The 8,391-nt window shown below is 40.6% G+C and overlaps 1 pseudogene; it reads left to right on the top strand.

The window, feature by feature from the left end:
* Positions 1-477: 477 nt before the first annotated feature.
* The window catches only part of LOC127216441 (ribosome biogenesis protein BRX1 homolog), a 64,418-nt pseudogene continuing 56,504 nt past the window's right edge, over positions 478-8,391 (top strand).

Raw genomic sequence — 8,391 nt, 5'->3', positions numbered from 1 at the left:
TTATAATTTAGTACCCCCTCTCCTGTAAGAACATAGATACAGCTGTCCTGGAGCAGGTTTGTCACCAATAGATAATGATAATGAGTTGTGAAACTGTATCAGGCAAAATAAACCATTACCCACATCCCAATAAGATAAAACATTAAAAACAATTGACCTTAGAAAGAGGCATAAGAAAAGATGGCTGAATCAACCTAAAAGAGCTGTAGTTTGTAGCAGTAAAAGGCACAATAGAGCTGTGGCCCAGCAGAATCTGTCTCCACATGACCTCAGGCCTTCAACAGCATCCTTACTTAACTGCATTTTGCAGTGGTCCAATGGAGCTGGGGTTCTGGAAAGGAGTGTGGAGGGGGAGAGGTGGGGTGGGAGAACTGAGTGGGATCTGCTACAGAGATGATTATTGAAAGTTGACAGCTGCCAAACACACTGTGTCCCTGGCAACACCTGTTGAGTGTCCGTGGTGGCAGAGAGAGCCAGATGAAGAAAGACAGCTGTATACATGCCAACAGCAGCAGGATGCTGCACTGGACTCGTGCTCTGCCAGCCGAAGATGTGCCAAATTCGCTGGCCCGGATTCAGATGGCTGGGTGTCCACTCGGTGTGCCAGCAAGTAAGCCCGGGAACACATTTGCATTAACACTGCTTGGCCACCTCCCCTTGTTCTTGCCTCCATGCTGCATACAACATCGGTCCCCATCCCAGAATGTCATTTTGAGGGTGCTTTTCAGAACCAGTATTTCAGTGAAACACGAGGTAAGCCTGATGCTGTGCGGAATTGCCTGGAAGGAAGCCTGAATCAGCTGAGAGCAAAACAGAAAGGTCCATCTCAGGTTCTGGCCAGGTTAGAAGAAATGTGCTGGGTGGTTTCATTGTGTGTGTGTGTGTGTGTGTGTGTGTGTGTTCTGTTCACACTACTCAATAAAAGTGTAAGCGCTGGCCTTTAATTCCAGCATTTTGGAGGTAGAGGCAGGTTAATCTCTGAGTTCAAGACCAGCCTGTTTTACTCAGCAAATTCTAGGTCATCCAGGGCTCCATGGTGAGAACTTGTTATAAAACAAACAAAATAGTGCAAGTGTGTAGGGAATGTAAGGTAACTGACACAAGATGCCCTTAACCCTAGTTATTCAGTGAAAACAATGAAGCATTGACTTCATTAAGAGAAACCAAGAACTATTGATACAATGTTCCCACTCATTAAAAAAGAATGCAGTATATTGTGTAGGTACCTGTAAAGACCATGTTTCTTGACATACTTGACGTGAAAACATATCAACCACCAATCTCAACTTAGTCTACACGTTAGGAATTACCTTTCATACACTTTTCATCCCAAAACTTTACATAAAGTTTGCTAATAGAATTTTAGCTTACCAGTTGCATCTTTATAGTATTTTTGCATTTTCTTAAAAGTTTTTTATCTAATTATATTTTGCATCTTTCTTTTTTGCTTTTCTTAATGTGTCACCTTAAAATGTAAGGTATTGGGGATAGGGAGATTGTTCAATGATTAAAACACCTGACATGCAAGTTTAAGGGCCAGAATCTGGATTCCCAGGACCCCTATAAAAGATGGGTGGGCTGGCAATCCACCTGTGATGCCAGGATCCCTAAGGACAGGTGATTAATTAGGCTAGCCAAGTCAGTGAGTTTGAAATTCAGCAAGAGATTCTGTTCAACAAATACAGTATTTTGTGATCAGTGAAGATACCTGACACCAAATTCTGTCCTCCACACTCATACATACACATGTGCACGTGAACCTGTGTACATCTGCCTGCCTGCATGAACATGCACATGCATACACACACTCAAGAACATACACACATATGCACACACATAACACAGGCATAAAATGTAATATGTTTTATTTGCACATCTCTCATATCCATGGTCTAATAGGCCATGATGATGGGGATTCCTTCAGCATCCCAGAAAGGCACCAAGCTCAGCAAAGCACCAAGCTGTACCTAGTTGTCAGTGTAGGAAATGTGGATTTATTGCCACTCAGCACAGTGTTTTCATTCCTAAATACCTGACAATGTGACTTCCAGTCAGCAAAAACAAATGGCTTTACTAGTCTGAATAAGCAACATTCAATACAAAAGTAAATTTGCTGCCAGAAAAAGGGACAAAATGTACATTAAAGCAAACTCTACACAGTGGGAAGGTGCAGTATTTCTAAACAGATTCCAAGCATTCAACTTCAAAACTGCTCAACAGTCCCGTCCCATGAAGAACTTCATATATTTTATGAAGTTTTTTATAAGCATGGTAGTTGTTCTTTTCATTTGTAGCCTGGCAAATCCGGAAAGCATGAGAATGTCTAGATATGGATTTATCACAGGCATTATATTTGTTGTTGTTATTTTCATTCCATATTTCACTTTTGGCATTACTGGTCTACCTTTCTTTCTGAAGTCTGAACTTTGTGGCCCTCACTAGCTTTGAGACACCCCTTCCCAGCAACAAGTTATCACAAAGGATGTACAATGCATGAGACAGCCACACCTAGGCTTGGATTCCTTCTTATCCACATATATAGCCATGTGACCTAGGGCAGGGTTCTCGACTACTGTAATCCTCAATTTCATCATCTATAAAATAATAGAAATCATGGGCAGTAAATGAGATAATGAATGTCAAATATTTAGCACAGTTCAAGGTGCAAATTAAGTACCCAATAAATGTTAGCAGATATTCTTCCAAGCCATGTTTGGATTCCCAGAAAAGGTGTTCTGCTCTCCAGATCCAGTCTGTGTTGACTTGGATACATGTCATGGAAGATGTACTTCACAGTCACATTGTCTATATTCAGCCACCCCTGGGACTCTCTCTATGTATATAGAGAAGCCATGAAGATAATAAATGAATGATAGCCTAGGGCCTTCTGCAAGTATTTGCAAGAAGCAAATCTCACTGGGTGTTGTATGTGAGTAGCAAGACACTCATTGAAATGGAAGACTAAATTTACAAGGGTTCCAAGAAGTTTACACCTGGGTACTCTAAGAATATGCCTACTTCTCTTACATGGATCCGTCCTAATTAGGATTACTATTGATGTGATGAAACACCAGGGCCAAAATTAAGTTGGGGAGGAAAGGGCTTATTTGTCTTGTACTTCCATTTCACTGTTCAACATTGAAGGAAGTCAGGACAAGAACTCAAACAAGGCAAGAACCTGCAGGCAGGAGCTGATACTGAAGCCACGGAGGGGTGCTGCTTGCTTACTGGCTTGCTTCCAATGGACTTCTCAGCCTGATGTCTTAAAGAACTCAGGACCATTAGCCTGATGGCACCGCCCATAAAGGGCTGAACCCTCCACCATCCATCACTAACTAAGAAAATTCCCTATAGGCCTACCTACAAACAGATCTTACTGAGGTGTTTTCTCTATTAGGTTCCTTCCTCCCAGATGTTTTTGCCTTGTGTCAAGTTAACATAAAGCTGGCCAGCATTTTATCTGAAGGGATTTTTCTGGGTTTTAATCTTACTTTGTAATCAAATTTCTTCACCGAGATCCTTATGATAGTGTTAGTTTGTCCCACGCTTTCTTACTCATTCACCAACTCTTTTGCTTGCGTGGGAAATCTCTAGTGTTTTCCTGGAATATCAAGTGATGCCAAATGCTATAGTATGAATACAACAAAAATCTATTAAGTTAAGGGCTTGTCCTCAGCTTGGCTCTTTGGGAGAGATTTCTGAACATCTAATGGATGGGACCTAGTAGGAGGTCTTCAGCCAATAGGGATGGTTCTGCTGAAGAATACCAGTCTCTGTTCACTCCTTCTACCACGTGAACAGTTTTACTCTACACACTCCTGCCATGAGATACTGAACTACATCAGGCCCAAATGGGATAGGACCAAGTAGCCATGGGCTAAGATCTCTGAAGCCAGCAGCCAAGTAGCCAAAACATATAAGCTGATTTTTTTTTTTAAGATATAAAGCTGTTGGCCAGTTACTATTTTCTTATAGGCTAGTTCTGTCTTAAATATTAACCCATTTCTATTAATCTAAGTATTTCCACGTGGTTTCATCTTACCAGAGAGAGGGGCCAGCATTCTGCTCTCTCCTTCCTCCATCTTGAATCTCCTCCCTACTTCCTCTCTCCTCCTTGTCTCCTAGTCCTGCCTATCTTGCTTTCCTATTGGTCAGCAGTGCTTTATTCATTAACCAATACGAGAAACGTATTTACAGGCTGACATCTCCCATCATCTCCTATTTTCTGTCTAAAATAAAAAGAAGGGCTTTAACCTTAACATAGCAAAATATACAACAAAACAATTATCAAATAAGAACCACAGTTAACAATATTTAGTCCATTAACATTTAGCAAGATTTAAAGAAAGTATTCTATCATCTATCCTATCTTTGTGAGTCTAAAGTTTTATATGTAACTTATCTTTAATCCTAATTAAGGAAAACTATAATCATAACTATCTGTCTTCAACTCCATCAAAGACCACAGAGGATAATATATAAAGTCTAGAAATGACAGAGACAACTCGCCTGGTCAGTCACTCATAGTTCTTCTGTAATGTTCCATCTTCAGCCTATAGGCCATAGTGTGTCTGTCAGACTCCTCAGCAAAGGAGGAAACTTTAAACTGTCTGCCTGTATTGGCAGTTTGTCAGTCACTTTTCTCTGTGTCCTGCAGTTGGTCTGGCAGTCTCTTCTATGAAGCAGGAACCCTGTAGCAATGTCCATCTTGTATCAGCAGTCACTTTCCTGTGGGTCCTGCATGTCCGGTTTATAAAGCATAAAGTTAAACAGTCAAAACAAGAGCAGTATCTTGCCCAAATGGCTAGTCTTGCCATATTGAAAGCAAACTCTATAACGAGTTTCTTTAATGTCCATCTTCCTTTCTGATTCAGGTGGTGTTGCCAAGAACAGTTATGTCTCACTGTTAAGAAAAACCCTAAACCATTTTAAATGCCATATTCTGTAGGACTTTGAAAGGTTTGAGAATGCCTATCCATCTCAAATACATCTCTATATATCTAGTAAACCTAACTAACATTATGTTTGACTATTATAGGTAAAACCTAACTAAAGTATTGAGTATTATAGGTAAACATCTAAAATCTGTACTAAATTATACATTACATTTCTAAATGAGCTATATAAGCACAATACCTAAACAAGAGGAGAAATATACATATCACAAAATTGACCTTAACTTTGTATCGATAAATGAAAATCCATTCCAAACCAAAGTATTCACTTCTACGCCATAATCCCCTTTTTTACCTTTAAAAAGAGATTGGTTGTGATCATTAACCATTTATAACCAACTCAAGTTAAATGAAAGCAAACATTTATAGGCAATATTTGGAAATTTGGGCGTCATTCTTTCCAAACTGCTTCCTGCTGGTAGGGGCCGCTGTCATGAGGATCCTAAGAAGACGCAGAAATCCTGGCTGTAGTGGTCTGCAAAGCTACTTTGTCCCAGCTGTTTTGGATGTTGGATCCCCTGGGACGCTGTTCCAGGGGGGTCTTGCTTGATCAAACCATGTTAGTCTGTAAAGAATCCCCAGCTTTTCATTTTCGGAGACAGGAGCCGGAGTTATGCTCTCTCCGTCCTCCATCTTGAATCTAAGCTGATTCTTTGAGGTACTTTGTCACAATTAGGCAGTGCTGACTAACAGACCATGTGACCTGAAGCACTCTCTGACATCTTTTCCAGTCAACAAGGTTGAGAAATGGCTTCCATCACATTCTTTGTTACAAATCTCCATCCTTAGGCCAGGTGTGGTAGAGCATATGCTTTAATCACAGCACTCAGAAAGCAGAAGCAGGTGGATTTCTGTGAGCTTGAGGACAGCCTGGTCTCTATAGTGGTTTTCAGGTGAGCCAGGCTACATACTAAGACTTTGTCTTAAAAGAAAAGGAAGAAAGGGAAGAAGGTAGAAAGGAAGAAAGGAAGGAAGGAAAAAAGAAAATAGTATCTTATTTTTGAGAAGACGGTAGTGACGTCAATCCCCTGGCACCCAAGCTGACTGCTAAACAATTATTAGCAATGCAGGGGTAGGTAGTAAGATCTGAGACAGGTTTTAGCATTCCAGCATTCTTTTTATTTTTTGATCCTGGGATATATGTTGCTCCTGACCCAGCCCTGAATGCATCACAAGATTTCAGACACTGAAAGGCTGTCTTCACTGCCAGCCTGGTCTCTCATGTTTTTAAAACAGATTTTATTTTTGAAAATAACAAATAGATATTGAATTACAAAATAGCAGGGTAGAGAGATGTCTCAGCCATTAAAATCATATTTACTAGTTCAGAGGTCCTGGGTTCATTTCAGTTCTCAGAACCCAAACGTTTGGCTCACAACCATCTGTGCCTTCTGATCTCCGAGGGTACTACACATACACAATGCACATACATGCATACAAGCAAAACAATATATACATAAAATAAAATAAAGAAATAAAAAGAAAAGAAAAAGAATTTTAAACCTACCACCTAGTAACTTTAATATCTGCAAACTTAGTGGAGTATTTGCTGTTACTAGTTTTAATACAAAGAAGCCCATGAGAACTGAAATGCACATATCAGAAGGAACTAAACTCTGCTAACAATTATTTCAAATTCAATCACCAAACATAATCTAAGAAGATATTAGACAAAAGTTTTGGATACTTTTGTGAATAAAGCAGCTTGGGGAAGGAGGAAGGGAGAAGAGAAAGGAAAGAAGGAGGAGAGATTGGAGGAAAGGAAGTGAAAGGCAGGGAGAGAGATATTTATCAAATGTGATATAAGTTAAGAGGTAGTATTTGGGAACTAAGGAAGAAGATTACTTGAAGTAGGTGTTCAAGGCTACCCTGGGCAACTCAACACGTCTTTAGTTCTGAAACAATGTGAAGGCTGAAAACTGAGACCACGATCTAGAACTATTTTTTTTTTTTTGAGTCATTGTCTCATTACATGTTGCTCACCTGTTAACTCACCCCTCACACAGAAACAAAACAAATATTTTTTAGTTGTATCTGTATTTTATCTTCTCCCTAAAGATCATGATTTTTGTCAATGATATTTTTAGTTCAAGTTTATAACAAGCTTCACATCATAGAGGGTTTAGGACCTACAGCTTTCAAATGTTTCAGAATATTATATCCAAAGCTACAACTGACTAAGCCTATTCACGTGTGTTTTGACTTTGGAATTCCTGAGTCAATTCTGTTGGGACACTCTGGGATAAGAAGGCAGAGTTATGTACAGCCTTACATATGCAGGATGGTGCAGCACATCACTGTGAGTTCTCGGCCTTTCTTTAGTTGCTGCCTTGATACATGAGTCTCTCTTCAAACAACTGTGGGGCTCACTGCTATTATTAATCTGTCTCTGTTGCCAGATCTGTAGCTTCAGAGTAAGAAAATATTATCTGAGCAAATATTTAAGCAGAATTCTCTACACTGCATTGGTTCATTAAGAAGAGTTTTTCCACCGTTTGTTCTGGAGTAAAGGGAAATGTCCCAAATAAACACACTCTCTGGTTTCCCCCAGGACTTTTTGCCACAGTAGGAAGACAGCACATCTCAAGAAGAAAGGCTTGATGATGGTGAATCTCTTAACTTGGCCACAGTGTGCTGGGCTAGGCAGAGTGAGTAGAATGCACTGGGACAAAATGGTGTGGGTGTGCGTGCGTGCGTGCGTGCGTGCGTGCGTGCGTGTGTGTGTGTGTGTGTGTGTGTGTGTGTGTGTGTGTGTTTAGGGTATTGGATGAAAACAACCTTTTTGACATGTCATATTGGCGTAACTGATCTTTTTTAGTGTGTGTGAGCATGTGCATGGGTAAATATGTGCCCCACCAGGCATGTGGAGCTCAGAGGCGACTCTGAGAGTCTGTTCTCACCTTCCACCTTGCTGAGGCAGGGTCTCTGTTCTTTGTACCACTGTACTGCATGCTGGAGGCTAGCAGGCTCTCCGGTCTCTAACTTTCTTGTTGAAGTGAGTATGTAGAGATTATAGTTGTACACCACTGCATTGGGCTTTTTATGTAGATTTTCAGATTTGTGTGACTGGAGCTTTCACCCATGAACCATCTCCCGAGTCTCACTGTGCTTCTCTTAAAGACATTTGTGTGGAGAGCAACGACTTGGCGCTGGCTCCGCTCATGTCAACAACCTCCCCCTATTGTCTTGTCAACACTAACCCTAGGAGCAAAGGCACAGCAATCCCTTTGCAAAGAGTTCCAGCACAGAGACCTTCAGCTTCTGACCTGACCCAATTAGTAAAGGATATTTGGTTCCAGTGGGCCAGACCACTTCTCCTTAGAATGTTCTCCATTACACTTTATGTCTACATCTACCAAGAAACCTCTACCAGCTCCTACCACACTTACCTTACATTTTGTAGAATAAAAGCCATGACTCTCTAGTCTCCATTTCC

The sequence above is a fragment of the Phodopus roborovskii genome, unplaced genomic scaffold, assembly GCF_943737965.1.
Source record: "Phodopus roborovskii unplaced genomic scaffold, PHOROB, whole genome shotgun sequence".
Classification (NCBI taxonomy): Eukaryota; Metazoa; Chordata; class Mammalia; order Rodentia; family Cricetidae; genus Phodopus; species Phodopus roborovskii.
This window is presented reverse-complemented; position numbering and strand designations above follow the sequence as displayed.